Source organism: Phyllostomus hastatus, unplaced genomic scaffold, assembly GCF_019186645.2.
Source record: "Phyllostomus hastatus isolate PE091 unplaced genomic scaffold, TTU_PhHast_1.1 phas_contig_1162, whole genome shotgun sequence".
Lineage (NCBI taxonomy): Eukaryota > Metazoa > Chordata > Mammalia > Chiroptera > Phyllostomidae > Phyllostomus > Phyllostomus hastatus.
In genome coordinates, this window is record NW_025333537.1 from 4,588,142 (window position 1) to 4,604,333 (window position 16,192).

Here is a 16,192-nt window from a genome sequence, read left to right on the forward strand (position 1 = left end):
GCCCGACAGTCTCACCGCCTCCCTGTTCTCTGTGGGTACCTGACTGAGGCACATGCCCAGCCTGGTCTACACTTCTCTATTTTCCTCATCTCATCCCCACAGCAACCGCACGAGGGAGGTCCTGAGTTTCCCCATGTTGCAGATGAGGACAGAGAATTCAGAAACTGTCCGGGGAACCGAGCAGATCTGGCTACACAGCCCCGCTCTGAGCCTCACCCCATGTCCAAAGGCAGCCAGAGACCAGCGCTCCGTGCAGAGGGAGGCAAGGGTGCAAGTCAAGAGGACACACACGGGGTTGTCTCGGGTTTTGTTTGTTTTTGTTTTGCTTTATTGTTTGCTTATGTTATTTTTATTTTGTTTTATTCTGTTTTTAGTAGCTCATTTTGTTTAGAATGCCTGCGGCCAGGAGGAGTATAAAGGATAAGCAGTCTTCACACAACAGAAAGAGCCTCCCAACCATCAGAAGTGCCCCTAAGAAGAAAGACGCTTTAGCCACTAAACAACATGTTGAAATTTGTAAGGGCAGTGAGCCCTCAGGGGTGGTGGCAGAGGGGGGTGGACTAGCCCCCAAAAAATAGGCTTAAAACTTCTAGATGTCCTGAGCTCTGAGAAGGTTATATAACCCAATTTTTGGAGCCAATTTTTTTTAATCCAGAAAATAAATATAAGGAATGCCAACAAATGCTTTCCGTGAAATATCAAACTCTTTGTCCTAATGAGAAAAATGGGGACCCCCCACCTTAGACTACTCTTTGTATAGTCCAGCAGAAAAAAGTGGGGAAACGTCTTTGCTATTCCATAGATTTCCTCATTGTTGACTTCCGGACAACAAACGTGAGTCACTTTTACAGACAAAATAACAAATTTATTTTAAAACAGTTTGAAAGAGTATTGTAACAGGGGAAGAGTCAGCATTATCTACACAGTGAAAAATGACACAAAAAATGTTTCACAATGAAACCTTTTTACTTTATGTTTATTTTTCTATGCCTAAACATTAATAGAGGTTGGTGGGTCATAGTGTTTATGGGTGGTTTTTATTTTCTTGGTTATGCTTTCCAAATATTTATGTTTATTTTTTTCTATAACTCACATGGATCCGCTGATAAGAAAAAGTAAAGGTGTTTTTGAAAAGGAGATGATCTTCGCCAAGGACTGACCTTCACGGCTAGAAAAGCTCAAGCAGAGGCAGGGAGTGGGTGCGAGGGGGTCCCAGCTTCGGGGAGAGGCCAGAGGTTGGAACTCAAAAAAAGCTCCGATGCTGGGATTCTGAGGCTTACAAAACCTGAACAGCCGAGCCAGTGACAGGCGTGTTGATCGAACACCGAAGTGACAGAAAAGGCGCCTGGGAAATGAAACAGATGGCAAGTCCGATATGATCGCAGACACATCCCCGTAAGTGGAGGGGTAACCCCCCGGGGGGCTCCTGTCCAAGGGCAGCACTGGGAAGTAAAGTCTGCGGATATCCCCCTACGAGGGGACCGGTGAAGCTGCACAGAGAGGAAGACCCTCAGGGAGGCAGCTCGCCCGGCACGTCTCGGCCCCGCGGTGCCTTAGAATCAGCTGAGCCAAGAAGTGAGAGTCTCCCTCCAGTCATGGGGCCTGGGCACCAGCATCTGTAAATAAATGGACTTTATTTTCTTTTTATTTTTTCATGTAAGTCTAGAAATTGGAAAAGTGACTTTTTTGTCCTCACCCTAGGGCATGCTTATTGATTTTAGAGAGTGGGGAAGGGAGGGAGAGAGAGAGGGAAAGAAATAGCAATACGAGAGAGAAACATCGATTAACTGCCTCTCCTGTGCACCCCGAATGGGGACCAAACCCGAAACACAGGCAAGTGCCCTGACTAGGAACTGAACCTGCGACCTTCCAGTTTACGGGACAATGCTCCAACCGTGCCACACTGGCGAGGTCTGGACTTTAAGTTCACAGAAAAACTGAGCAAAAAGTATGGAAAGTTCCCAAGTACAACCTTTTCCCCCAAACACACATACAGGACCACCTGTATGTTATCTCCGCAACCTTCCTTTGTGGCATCCCCCACCAGAGCGGTACATTTGTTACAACTGATGAACCGACACTGACACGTCATTGTCACCCAAGCCCAGTTTACACCCGGGTCCACCCTGGTGTTGTGCACCCTATGGCTCTGACAAATATATACAGTGACACGTAACCACACTAAGCGCCAGTCAGAATAGTTGGCCTGCCCCAAAGAGTCCTCTGTGGGCCTCAGGATTGTCTGAAACTCCCCCGGTGATTGTAAGGCACAGCCAAGCTTGAGAGCCACTGCTGCAGTCGGTCAGCAAGGAGAGAGTGCAAACAGTAAACGTGGAAGGGCGCTTGCCCTTGAAGAAGGGGGAGAATGAGTTCTGAAGGAGAAAGATGCACAAAGGAAGGTTGCGGAGATAACAGACAGTGTCGTGAAAACCAGGGGAAGGATGGATTTTGAAAAGGAGAAGAGACGACGTGCCTCAGGCGGGAAGAAAACGGAGAGGCGAGGGAGGGAGCAGGAAGGACAAGGCAGGGCTGTGTGTGTGTGGCCCTGCGGGGCTCAGATTCAGCAGAGGATGCGGGCAGGGTGGGGTGTGGAAGCACACCCACAGGGAGGTGGGGTTGAATGGGTGGTGAAACAGAGGCTGCAGATATTTTTGAAGAAGGAGAAAAGAAGAATGAGAATCAGGTAGCCCCAATGGAGAGCTAGTTCTAGGAAAGGACCTCCTTCCTTCCCTCCTTCCCTCCTTCCCTCCTTCCCTCCTTCCCTCCTTCCCTCCTTCCCTCCCTCCCTCCCTCCTTCCCTCCCTCCCTCCTGCCCTTCCACTCTTTCTTCTTTCTTTTTCCTTGTTCCTTTTTATTTCTTTCTTTCTATCTTTCTTTTTCTTTCACTCTTGCTTTCTTATTTGCTACAGATATGTATGCAGGGCAGGGCAGAAGTAGGTTAACTGTTGTTTCTATGGATAAACCCACCTTGCCCCACCACACACATACAGGATTGTGGACGAGGTAGGAATCTGTGAAGAGGCAGAGATCACAGACGCTGTAGAGAGAGAAAGCTTCTTGGGAAGGCAGGGCCTAGAGGAGTGATGAACAGAGGTGGGGCTGCTTGTAGAAAAAAAAGAAAAAGAATTCTACCTCCAAGGCTAGAAGGACAGAAGAAATGGCAGTGAGGACATGTTTTAAAGGTGGAGGGCGTCACCTGAAGGAATTCAGGTGTGACGGCCCCTATCTGTGAAGCAAAGCAGAAGCCGAGGTCACCTGCTGGAATCTGAGAAGAAAGGTTAGAAACCAGGTGGGACGGGGGACCTGAGGAAAGTAGGAAGAGAGAGGAAGAACTCTTAGAAGGACTTTGATAGCCCTTAGTATACCTGACACAAGTTAGTGCTCAATATACAGTCAGTTAGTTAGTTAGTTAGTTTTAAGAGAAGAGGTTGTAATTTTCTAAAGTGGGTATCTTCATTAAAGGGTTACAGAGGGATCAGGCCGGATTAGATAAGCTTTTAAGAGCTATTACCACAAACAAGATTCACTTCCTCATTAGTTCTGTTGCAGACTTGTGTCTTTCCTTAACAAGTGAGGACCCGTGCCACGTCGCCTGGACCCACCTCAGATCCCAGCTGTATCTGTTCAGGACAAGGCCACATCCACAGGCAACGTCACACAGCAAATGCCCCCTCAAAACCGCAGGAAGAGCCTTCACAGTTGCATTCTAGCAGTACGAGGGGCTCACACCCCCGGGGGCAGCCCCCAGCCAGTGGGGGCTAGAAGGCAGGGGGTGCCTATCTCCTGTCCTTCAAGAAGACGTCCTGAAGTGTGTCCTCCATGCCTCCTCTAGGGATGCCTACAACGCTGACCTGCTCAGATACATGCCTTTTATGGTCTCTTCACCCGCCTCTGCCTCATTCTTCTCATTCTCTCGTTCTTGCTTCCTGGGGTCATCTCCCGAATAAACCACCTCTGTCCAAGTCCTGTCTCGGGCCCTGCCTGGTGGTGAACCCCAACCAAGACACACACCCTTCCCTGCCCTGTGAGCTCCGTGAGGGCTGTCAGACGCAGTTACAACACCCAGCGTCTCCTCCAGGACTGATGGACTCATCCCCACCACTGCTCGGTCCCTACAGGGATATAGCCCCAGCTGAAAAGAGCTGTTCCATTCAGAGGCATCTCCCAGGGCTGCCCACGTCTAATGACTGATGACCCTCCCACTCCCAACTGGGGACAGCCCAAAAGGGTCGCCCAGTTTCAGAATGCTCCCGTGAGATGGCTGAAGGCCCCATTTCAACTGCATCACAGCTCAACTTCCCCCTCTGCCCATTCCTGCTGCGGTCCCTTTCCCCCGGAAGAGACTGATCTCAGAGCACTCCCTAATAGACCTGCTGCACGTCCATCGCTGCCCCAGAGTCTGTCTCCTGGGGAGACTTCTCCGCAGCACTTCCACACCACTGCATTCTCAGTGCCTAGACAGTGCCTGGCTCCTAAGCACTCAATGTGTACTTGTTGAATTAATTGAATTTTGATCCATTCCTTAATTAGGAGGTGGGGGCTCTCTATGAAATCTACCAGTCTCAATTGTGACATCGGAAGTCCCCCTTCCACCTGTTACCAGTATCTCTCTGCCACTTTGAAGTCTGGACATACTACTGCAAACAATGGCTCCCAGGGGCCTGGGTGTGGAGTCAGCATTTCGCGGTTCACCTTTCACGGGCTTTTCACCTTCCTGGCAGCCACAAACCCAAGGCTACAAAAGCAAAAGCCAACCTAGTCTGTGAACATCTCAAGCCCAGAGAAATAAAATCTGTGTTGCACTTGACCTCCACCTCATGCTTCAGATGGTATTTAGAAGAGAGTCCAGGTGTGGGTCCAGAAGATGAAATGCATTGCAAAATGTACCTGGGGCCAAGAGAAGTGTCGAGCTATAAATAACCCATTTTCCCTGGACCTAGGTCTCTCCGTGTATGATTAATGGTGTAAAGTTGTGAACAACTACGTTCTGGTTCCTGCCTGTTGAGAAGGACATGACTCCACCGACCCCTGACCTTTTAGCAACATCTGCCTGGGATTAAGCCTCAGCAGGTAGGCCACAGTGGGAGCAGCACCCAACAGCTCTGTCCAAATGCTGAAGAATTTACCAGCTCTGGGTAATGAAGTCATGATACTGAGTGTCTTCTTTTAGAAGGTATGCCTATCCATAAGCATCAACCGTTGACCAGCAATTCCTGTTCTAAAAATGTATTCTCATGATGAATTAGCCCCAAGAATGCTCATCAAAGCACTTTTTAAAACAAAGTTGAGGGAATGCAAACAACCTAAGTGTCCACATGAAGGGGATCTGTTGTATCCCCTTCACAGTCTGACATGCCAGGAAATGTAATCATTTAAAATAATGCTATGATACACAAGTGTACATGCCGGCATGTATTGACATGGCTAATGTGTTACTAAAATAAAAAGTCAGTGTGTGCAGTAGGCTTCCATTGGAAGAGAGGGAAGAAGGGAAAGAAGAGAAGAAGGCAGAAGAGGAAGATGACAAAGGAAAAAGCAATGTGGTTCAAACCTGGCATCTCAGATGGCCCTATGGGAAATGGCCAGAGTCTTCCTGGAGTCCCCCAAAAGTAGAAGTTGACCTCAGGGGAATCTCTTTAAGGACTCCCTTTTTAAAAGGAGTCAGGAAGGGCAGCAAGAACAGAAGAAGAGAGAGCGATGTGGTAACTCAACAGCCAGGGCCTCCTGCTTTCTACTCTGACATTTGCTACCCAATAACTTCCTGACCAGGTAGGCCTATTTCCCAAAAAGGGGGTGGGCTCACCTGAGTGATTACTAAGGTTCCTTTCAAGTTCAACCCTTCTGACTATAGGATGATTCTAAGACTCTAGTCCACCTCAGACATCCACTCTGCCTCTACTCAGCCCTCTGTCACCTTGGCTGATGTTCCCTATCCATGCTTAACTCTCCCAAGGGTTTGGGAGTAACTGGAATACTTTAGGGCTCCTCTCTTGCCACACACCCCTCATCTGAGAAGGAACCCCCAATTTGGAAGGGCAGTTCTAGGCAGCCATATTTGATCTAGGTGCTCCTGTCTCCACAATCACAGCTGATTGGACCAGAGCTGGACACACGATCTAAACAAAGCAACTCCCTTCTTCTGGTCAATGAATGACCAATTGGATTCTCATTCTCTCTCTCTGAGTACATTTTTAACATATTCCACACATTAAAACATTTCTGAAAAGCTCCAATCCAGCCAAATGCTCTCGATTTAATGGTGAAGTGAGGTCCTGGAAGATTCAGCAACTTATTAAAGAGGCAGAAAAGATCAGCCTATGAGTGAGGGCTCTTTCTCCAACACTCTGGCACTCACAGAGCTCTGAGCTAAGCTGGTCAATCACTGAGCAGCCACCCAGAGGCAGCAGCACATAGGGGTAAAGAGCATAAACTTCATGGTTCAAGTCTTGCCCAGACTCGTCCTGGGCAGTGTGTTTCTAAACCTGTTGTGAGGGTGAATGAAGGGAGATAATGCACAGAAAGCACTCAGCACAGCACGTGCTCAACCATGTAGGCTGTCATTGGCTGCAAACTGGTATCATTACCTCTCTATATTTCTTATCTCTCAAGCTACACTGTAAATTCCTTGAGAGTATAATCTGAAGTGATCTGTCTCTGAGAGACAGCTGGGGGCCTCATTCCCTCTCTTTCCAGCTCCTATTCACCCCCCAGGGCTCAACCGAAAGAACCCTTCTCTAGGGAAGGCAACCCAGACCACCAAGAAGGTCTCCTGTTTTACACTCTCATAGCCTCCCAGTTTCTCTTTTGAAGCCTTCATTCCAATTATTGTTCAACAATTATTTATGCAACAATTTGTTTAATCCCTGCCTTCTCCTTCAATGCAAGCTGCAATACAAGTTCTCTCAGGACAGGTAAGCATACCAAATATTCCATGTGCTCCCTCCACATTTCTCAGCCTCTTTTGCAGCTAACTGGGTCCATGTGACTAATTATGGCTCATGGGCTGAGGTACAGAAGTGATATAGGTCACTTTGGGGCTGAAGTAGAGCAAAATTGGCACAGCAGTTCTCCAGGCATCAATTCCCCTACTGCAGTGCTTGGCAATGGTCCATCAGCCTGAGGCCCTGAGTGGCTGTATGGAGGAATACCCTCTCTTGATCCACACTGGATGTGTAGTGTGAATGAGGACTAAAAAGAACCTTTGTTAAGCATCTGGGATTTCACATTTGACTTGTTACTACAGCACAACCTAGCCTATCCTGACCATTACACTATATTCCCAGGATTCACATAGTGTTGGGTACATAGAAAGTGCTCCATAAATATTTGTTGAGTGGATGAATGAATGAGCCTCTGAAACAACAGGTAGAGTGTCATAATACATGGTATTTCCCAAGTCAGTGAAAAGGGACAAGTCTCCACTACCAAAAAAAAAAAAGACTAGACCACTAGTTAGTTCCAAAAGTGAAATACCAGCATCCCTGTCACCCAGAATATAGCTAGAAATTCTGGCTCTTTGACCTTGAAGCTGCAGGGCTTTGAGTCATTGTCCTGTTGTCGCAGGTCACAGAAACACTCAGTAAGGCTGAGGACGATTAGGTGCTCAACAAAGTGACAAAATCCACTACAACAGAGCCATTAGTCACAGGGCATTATTCAGAAATTGTTGCAATTTATAACATTTATGAATTGATCTGCAGGAACCTATAAACATTGCTCATCAATATGACTAATTGGCATTTATGAGTTTGTTTGGTAGGCTGGTTCATTCAGGCTGGTGTCATTGTGGTCTTGAAGATAAAGGAACCCACGCATGCTGGAGCCTCTGGCATTCTGACAATTCCACCGGATAGGGCGAGGGATTGAGTGAAATTAGTATGCTTAGGGAGTGGAGGGAACACCAGTAGAGAAGGAAGATGTAGCAAGTAATGGGTGCGCTATCAAGCAAGCTATCACAAGGGCAATAGGAGCTTAATCCCATGAGGAAACTCTCAGCTGGCATAACCCGCCCCAGGAACAAAGAGCTGGAATATACAGTCACTCCCGAGTCATGGGTCAAAGGCTCCAGCAGGAGTCAGTACTAACTCCTCGACACTCTGGCCTGCCACTCACGGGCAGTTTGAACTCTGGCAGTTCTGGCACTGACACAGACATTGGAAGTTGGCCAGAGCACAGTGAAAGGTAGGAAGGCTACGGGTGTCTGCTGCACCAAATTTACCTCCTTCAATCAAGCAGAGAAACGCACATAAGGACATAGTTGTTGAGTGCCTTAGTTATGCCGGACACTGTGCAGAACCCTGGGGACAAAGCCCTGAGGATGAGAGGAGTAACCCTGTCATGCAGACTTCATGGAGTCTACAGTCTAGAGGAGACCCAGTCCATCCCAACAGAGTGATGTGGTTAAACAAGGGCTTTCAGATCATCATGGAGAGGCATCTCATTCGGTCTGGCTGAAAGAGACTGGCAGGGAAGGATTCCTAAGGGACTACAAGGCTGCCTGGGTCATGAAAAGGAGTACAAGTTGCCCTGGCCAAGCCGTTCAGTTGGTTGGAGCGCCATCCCAATGCACCAAGGTTACGAGTTTGATCCTTGGTCAGGGCACATACAAGAATCAACCAATGAATGCATAAGTAAGTGGAACAACAAAACTGACATTTCCCTTTCTCTCTCTTTCTCAAAATCAATACATTTTTTAAAAAATCTAAAGCAAATCAGCACAAGTTGACGATCCAAAGAAGGTGGTGTTGGGAAGTGTTTCAGACCGAGAGAACAACATAAGCAAAGGTACAGAGGCTGAGGGAATATCCAGTGTTCAAGCACCTGCAAGTCCTTCAGGAAGGTGGAAAGGGAAGGCATGTGTTGGGAAGTGATGGGAGAGGTGGCTGGAGAGGTAAGTAAAATATGAGAGGTGCCCAATCTGAAGTTGTTTGAGATTTTGATTTGCTTGTTTGTTTAGCAGAAAGTAGTCCCAAGCAGGGTCAGCTAGAATGAACATAAACTACCCAGCAACCAAACACTGGACTGGAATCGGGAGACCTAACTAACCATGTTGGGCAGGCCCTTTCGCTGCCTGGGCCTCAGCTTCTCATCTGTCATACAAAGGAGTTGACATGATGACCGACAAGGTCCTGTTGCTTCATCCATACATTCATTCATTCAACAAACATTTGTTGAGTCTCTAACATGTGCAAGGCACAAGGGGATACATCAGTAGCAAAGTCTCATCCGTCACAGAATTTACCTTCTAGCAGTAAAAGCGAAAAAGACGAACACATGAGTGATGCAGCATTGCTTACGGAAAATCCTATGAAGAAGGACACATCGGGGTCAGGAGTGACGGTGGAGGGAGCTTCTCTGAGACAGAGGCATTTGATTGGAGATGTTAGTGCGGTAAGGGAGAGAGCCCCAGAAACGCCTGGGGAAAGAACACTTTCCAAGCACAGTGTATCCAGAGAAGAGCGAGGCCAGGGGAGTCAGAGGGAGGCAGGAGCCAGGCTGGGCAGATCTCCTCGGGCCACGGCGAGACAGAGCTTATGATTTTATTCGGAGCTTAAACGCCATGGGAGAGTCTGAGCATTGGAGCGGCATGCTTTGACCTGGCATTTTAAATGTTCAGAGCAGCACTAGTCACAATAACCAAAGAGTCGAAACAAACCAGATGTCCATCAGCCGATGAATGGATAAACACGCTGTGGTCTAGGCATTCAGTGGAATGCGACTCAGCCATAAATGGAATGAAGTCCTGACACCTGCTACAACACGGGCGAACTTGAACACACCATGCTAAGGGAAAGAAGCCAGGCACAGAAGACCACATAATGTGTGATTCCGTCTGTATGAAAGAAATGTCCAGAACAGGCAGATCTACAGGTGCAGGAGGCTCGATCGGCGGTTGCTAACGCTACCGCGGGGAAGGGTGGAGGGTGGCTGCTCATGCGCACACACGGTTTCTTTTCAGGGTGGCCCTGTAAACACCAAAAGAACTTCCAGGATCAGGAATTGAGACAAACTTTTTCTTTAACCCTTCAAAGGGTTGCGAGTCAGCAGGCAGAGATTTGCTTTCCCTCTCATCCACATGAAAGACATTCACCTTGACCAAGCATCAGCAAAAGGGACAAGTTTATTACAAGAATGGGGAGGGGGGTTCCTGGAACTAGAAGAACGGGAAACAGCTGGACCAGGAACAGTCTGTGTCTGTCTCTGTCTCTCTCTCTCGCCACTGACCAGTTTTCTCTTTTTCCTCTGTCTTCATGGGAGGAAAAACAGCCACCCACCATCTTCTATGTGCTACGATCTCAGGCACTAGAGATGAACTTTTCTCTCTTCTCAGTCCAGAGTCCCAGGAAAGCATCCCAATGCTCCCAGCGTGGGTCTGGAGTGTATACCTGGACCGACTGTCTAAGGCCAAAGGCTGAGTCTCATTGCACCGGCAGCTCTCCTGGTGCCCTCGTGGTGAAAGCATGGAATTGGGATGGGGTGGGCTTTACTCAGAGAAAAGGAGGGATTCTCCAGAAATAAATAATTGTCAAACAAATGACCCTTACGATCTCTTTAAATGTGGGGGAATCTTAAGATCCAAACTTCAGAGAGAGTGCTTTTGGTTAAAATGCCCAATAGAGTGATTTTTAACAACAACAATATGTGTGGCCAAAGGCTGGCGCCCTTCTTGAGTCTCGAGCACAGTAACGGCAACATTTCGTGTCCAATGAGGCCTGGCAGCGGAGTTAGGTGTGGGGACAAAACGTTCCTCTATAGCCCTATCACTGGCCCTTCCTCCCCAGACAGTCTCCCAACCCACTCTCGGAGAGGACAGTGACCCTCTAGGACTCCCACAGGAGCCTGCAGCTGACATCCTGTTGCCAGCTCAGCTGACACGCATTTCCCGGAATCGGAGAGAAATGGGCCCGGCGCTCGCCAGCACAGCTCTCACTTGAGCCGCAGATGGCAAATGGAATGTACATCCCCGCCCCCTGCTCCCTGGCCCGGCTGCTTCCACGTTCCTTGACAATAATGCTGGTTCAGAAGCTGGCACTGGAGCCAGCCCTCGCTAAGCACAGCAGGGTGGGCAAGGCAGAAGGAAAGCTGGCAAGGTGGGAAATAGGGGCTATTTATTTTATGCTGGCCCCAGCAGCCGGGAAAGTGAAGTGAAAAGTGGGCAGCGAGACCAGAGCAGATGACAGAGCCTTACCAGGTAAGGGGTAGCGGGTGGGGGACACGGGAAAATTACAGCCCCACTTGCCAAGACTCGGAGACACCTGCATCTAATTTAGCATAAGGAAGACATTATGGGAAAGGGCTGCCACCTTCCCCAGATGCAGACTCGCACTAAATCTGCTCTCTTCGGTCTCCTAAACCTCTCTCCGGCTTGCTCGCCATCCCCACCCCACCTGCTCTAAGCCACCAGCGTCTCTGGCCCCAAGAGCTGCTACAGCTTCCCGGAACTCTCTGTCTCTGTACTTGGACTTTGACCACATCTCTCTAAGCTGCGGGTCTCATCATGCCCCACTTCAGCTGAAAACCCCACAGTGACCCCCCCAAAGGATGGAGGCCGTAATCTTTCACAACAGCTCACGAGCAGATGCTGGCCGGCCAAAGTCCAGCGGCCTTTCCGACACCCCTCGGTGACTTGCTGTGAAAAACCATCTTAGAAGTTTGCTGTTTATTGATTTTTGTTCTGCGTGCATTTTTACCACGTCAGCTTCAGCCAAGAACTGGAGGGGGAGGGTGGGGAGGGGGGTAGGGAGCCAGGGGAGGCTTGGATCAACAAGGGCATGATCTTCAGAGAAACTGTGATTTGAATGGAGTAAAAATTGGTTTCCTGTTATCTCTGTAGCCGCTACGTTTGCAATTCAGGACCTGATGCCCCTGTATCAAGCCAAACACAGCCACTGTTTTCTGATCAAATCTCCTTCCCAGGAAGACACCATTAAAAATATTCTCTGTAACCAATCAGGCAATTTAAACTCCCCTAAAAGGCCTGTATCACTGAGCGAGTTCACAAAGGAGTCCAACCCCAATCCAGCCAGAAAAAAAAAAAGCCACGCACCACGACATTTCAGGGGACCAGGAAATAAGATAAAGTCACAGCGGCCTTTGTGGAGCCAAAGGAAACATAAAGGTGCTGAGACACCAATCGGTGACCCCTCCAACCCCCAAACCCTTGCTGAGCGAATCTGTCCCCAGACACGGTCCCTGCTGCCCTGCTTGCATCATGACACGTCCAGCCATTACAAACAAACACGCGTGCTGGAGGTCCAGATGCTGAAATCCTGTGCACGCTGATAATTTGCCTCCCTGGGTGCCCCCGAGCAACCCCATCTAAAACAGTAAGGAAATGCGTCATCTCATCCGGCAACAAGTCCATATGTATGGAGGGTTTCAGGTCTGGTCAACTCAGCTGCTCAACAAGGTCCCAGATCCTTGCTGTCCCTTTGCTATACCGACTCCCTCCCAAGTCCGATTCCTGTCCCTGGTACCAAACTCAAGCAGTTCGCTGCTTGGAGTGTTTTGTTCAAAAACGAGAAGTGACTGTTGCCGGGTAGTTTTATTTATTTGCGGCAACTAAAGGAGACAGGGGGTTCACATCCAAAACTCTTGTTTTCCTGCAGGGAGGCTGAACCATTGCTTATATACACTATTTAGTCAAATACACGTTGATTTCTTGTTTGCAGTTGGCTACACTTCCACTGTTGGGCTCCTGTCAAGCTTATCTTGCTTATAGCTGCATCTGCAAAATACTGGGCTACATCCATCAGTGGCCTCTCCTAGGCTCCCCCATGGGGGACCAAACCTGCAACCCAGGCATGTGTCCTGACCGAGAATCAAACCGGCGACCTTTTGCCTTGCTAGGCAATGACCGACCAACTGAGCCACATCAGTCAGGGCACTGTGCTACGTTTTAATGTTCAGTAAGATAGCATTTGGTAAGAACCGCCCTGACCTTGCAACCCTTGTCCTGTCTAACTAACATCATGGTTATAAAGTGGCTGTGGGTGGCACTCGGTGCTAATGTTTTCTTCCCTAAATCTAAGAGGAAGGAGGCAGACCCTCTTTCAAATGGTGGACTATAAGACCTTCCCACTTAAAAAAAAAAAAAAAAGACTTTCCCATGAGTGTATTTGGACCAGCTCAAGTCACACAGCCAAGTCACTAAGGACATGGCCACCAGGAACACCTGGCAATGTCTGGAAACATTGTCATTCGTCACACTGCGGATGGGATGCTACTGGCACCTAGTGGGTAAAGGCCAAGGACAATGCTAAACATATTATAATGCACGAAACAGGCGCCTATGACAAAGAATTAACTGGTCCGAAATGCCAACAGTGCTGAGATAAGAAACCGCGGCACAGACGAATCTAAATCCTACCTGATTTTATAAAGTTTTATTGGAACACAGCCACACTCTCTCATTTACATATTGCTTATGGCTGTTTTCCCGCTACAAGTGAGAGTTGTCACACAGCTAGTTGTGACAGAGACCGTATGCCCTTTAAAGCTAAAAATACTTACTCTCTGGGTTTTTTTCTGAAAAACCTTGCTGATCCCTAATCGAGATCTACCCTTAAAGCTGGAGGAGAGAAGAATATATAAATAAAATGAGGAAGGAGGAGTAAAATGGGTATGGGAAGAAGTAACCAGTAACCACTACCACGGCAAGTCTATTTCTGAAGGTCACTCTGTAAGGCAGAGCTCTCAAAAGCTTTCCCAATGTCAGTTTATCTCCACACAAAGGACATATTGCAAAAACCACAGACTTAAGTCTTGCACAGTTTTAAAGCTGGTGGAAGGTGTGAAGCATCGAACCCCCTACTGCTGCCACTGGTATTTAGCTAGAAAAGGGAAGCAAAGGGACGTAGACACTGAGCTTAACATAAAGCAGGGAGCACAAGCCTACTAGCTCCACCTGGAAGCTACCGCTGCACACCCCAGGAGCCCAGAGCATTGCTCCACCAAGGGGATTAACACTCTTCCCTTTCCCCCTCGGTACCCCGACTGGTGGGGGTGCAGGGGAGGTGCTGCACCAGAGAGGCCTGTCAGTCTAAGTAGGGAGTGCAGACCCATCCAAATTCCACAAAAACTTGGGAAGTTGATTGGTCCTTTTTGAAAAGCCACCTCGTCCACCCCAAGCCCAAGCTAATATAATCCCAGGGGAACAAAAAATCTCTCTCTCAATCTCTCTCTCTCTCTCATCACTTGCACTCGCGTGGTGCACTCACTCATACTCTCTCTATGGCCACGCGGCCCCAGCAGCCCTACGGCCCGTGACCAGGCGGGCTCCACATGCAGGCTCCACACACAGGCTCCAGGAGGGAGCCTGAGCATCCCCGCACAGCCGTGGACTGCAGCTGGAAACACACGCTGAGCTGGCTGGATGCTGGACTGGACTGGAATTTAACACGAAGCAGAAACTCTGGGCACTGGCTTTTGCCTTGGCCTTGCTGAGGACAAGGCTGGACGTTTTCCATGGCGGGATGGGCGGAGATGGGAAACTGAAAACCCAGGAGGCAACTTCCATTTCCACCCAAGTAAATCATGGGTCCTTGGGACGCTTTCCTCGTGATCCTGTAGAAGAGCCTCATTTCCACTGGCAACACTACGACTGCCAAAAAAAAAAATCAAATTTTCCCCCATCCAGTTCCTACCCAGGAGGGAAAATGGTACCTAACATTTTACAGTTATTTAAAGGTTTCTTTTATTGGCAACTATAAGTGGTTACTGGACTTGTCAAACATAAGTAAGTCAGTATCAACTCATAAAATGAACCGAGAAGTACGGGGAAAAATCCACGGCCGTTTCATTCCCGTGTGTGATAATAATGTTGCTTTGATCTTCCTGCTCACTCAGCCTGGTCTTTATCAGAAGCCCACCACTAAATGCCCTGCTCCTATTGCTTCCCTGTTTGATATTTTAATTGAATGAGAGCCGGCATATCCTGGCCAATATTCATTCCCCATCTGCTGCTTCTGTTTTTTTCTGGGAGCGCCTGGGGCAACACTCCTCCAAGGAACAAAATCTACTCTCTCTGACTTCCTCTGGAATAGATTCTCTTTCCTGACGCCAGGACCATTTGCGTCCGGGAGGCAAATCTGTCCTGGAGGTGTCCCTCTGGGGGTCGCCATCTGGGTTTCTGGGCAGCCCTGGTGGAGAGGGAGGACAGAGGAGCTAAGCTTTCTGCCTCCCTGTTTTCAACCCATGCCCCTCTGATTGAGGTTTTGGAAAAGGGGCCCCTCCATTGGAAACACCACCAAGGCAAGCTCAATCGAATGCCAATTCTGAGTTAAACCCATTGCCTCCCAGCAAGATCCCAGAGAAACCAAGCACTTCACATGAACACAGGCCGCGTGGGCACCCTGGGTATCCTAGAGATTGAGATGAGCAAAAGAATAGCCCACAACCTCCAAGAAGCCAGGCTTGAGTAATCCCGCCCAGTACCACCACCCACGTTTGTGATGAGAAAGTTTCTAGTGGCCACATTAAAAGCACACAGAAGCAGGTACTGCTGGGCACTTGACATGTTACTTTCTAATTTAACCCTCACAACAAGCCTACGAACCAAGAACTTTTATTTCCCATTTTACAGGTGGTAACACTGAGGCCCAGAAAGGTTAAAGCCGTGCTCAGGGTCTCACACTGCTGAGAGGCACAGAGGAATTTAAACTGACGGTTTGTTCCGGAGTCCATGCTCTCGGCACGCGTGATTGGTGCCGAGAGGTTGTTATTTAGAAAGGTCAGATGAGTGGGTCCCTTTCAAAGCAAGGAGACTTTATTTCTTTGGATCTTTCATCTACTTCTGGCTTCTAATTTCAGATTCTGAAAAATTGGGGGGTTTTTTCTTCCCCTGTGGCAAATATGTCGCATCCAGACATTAAATTCAGACCTAACCAAATGTGCTTTTATCGGTGTTACAAAGCGGCTCTCTGCTGTCCCACAAAATCCTTTCCTACCAACCTTGTATCTGTTTGTACTATCGAGCAGAGGCATAGGGAGGAACTAACTAAGGGTCACACAGCCCAAGACAGGTCACAGTTAGAACCCCTGTCTGGGGTTCCTAATCCACACTGGGTCCCAAAGAGAGTCCTCTCTAATCTACACAACCTCCCAGAGAAGAAGCCTTTGCCCTAGAGAGAGACAAAGGATTAAAACAGAACATCTTCAGGCTTTCATTTACTGAGCACCTATTATGTGCCCA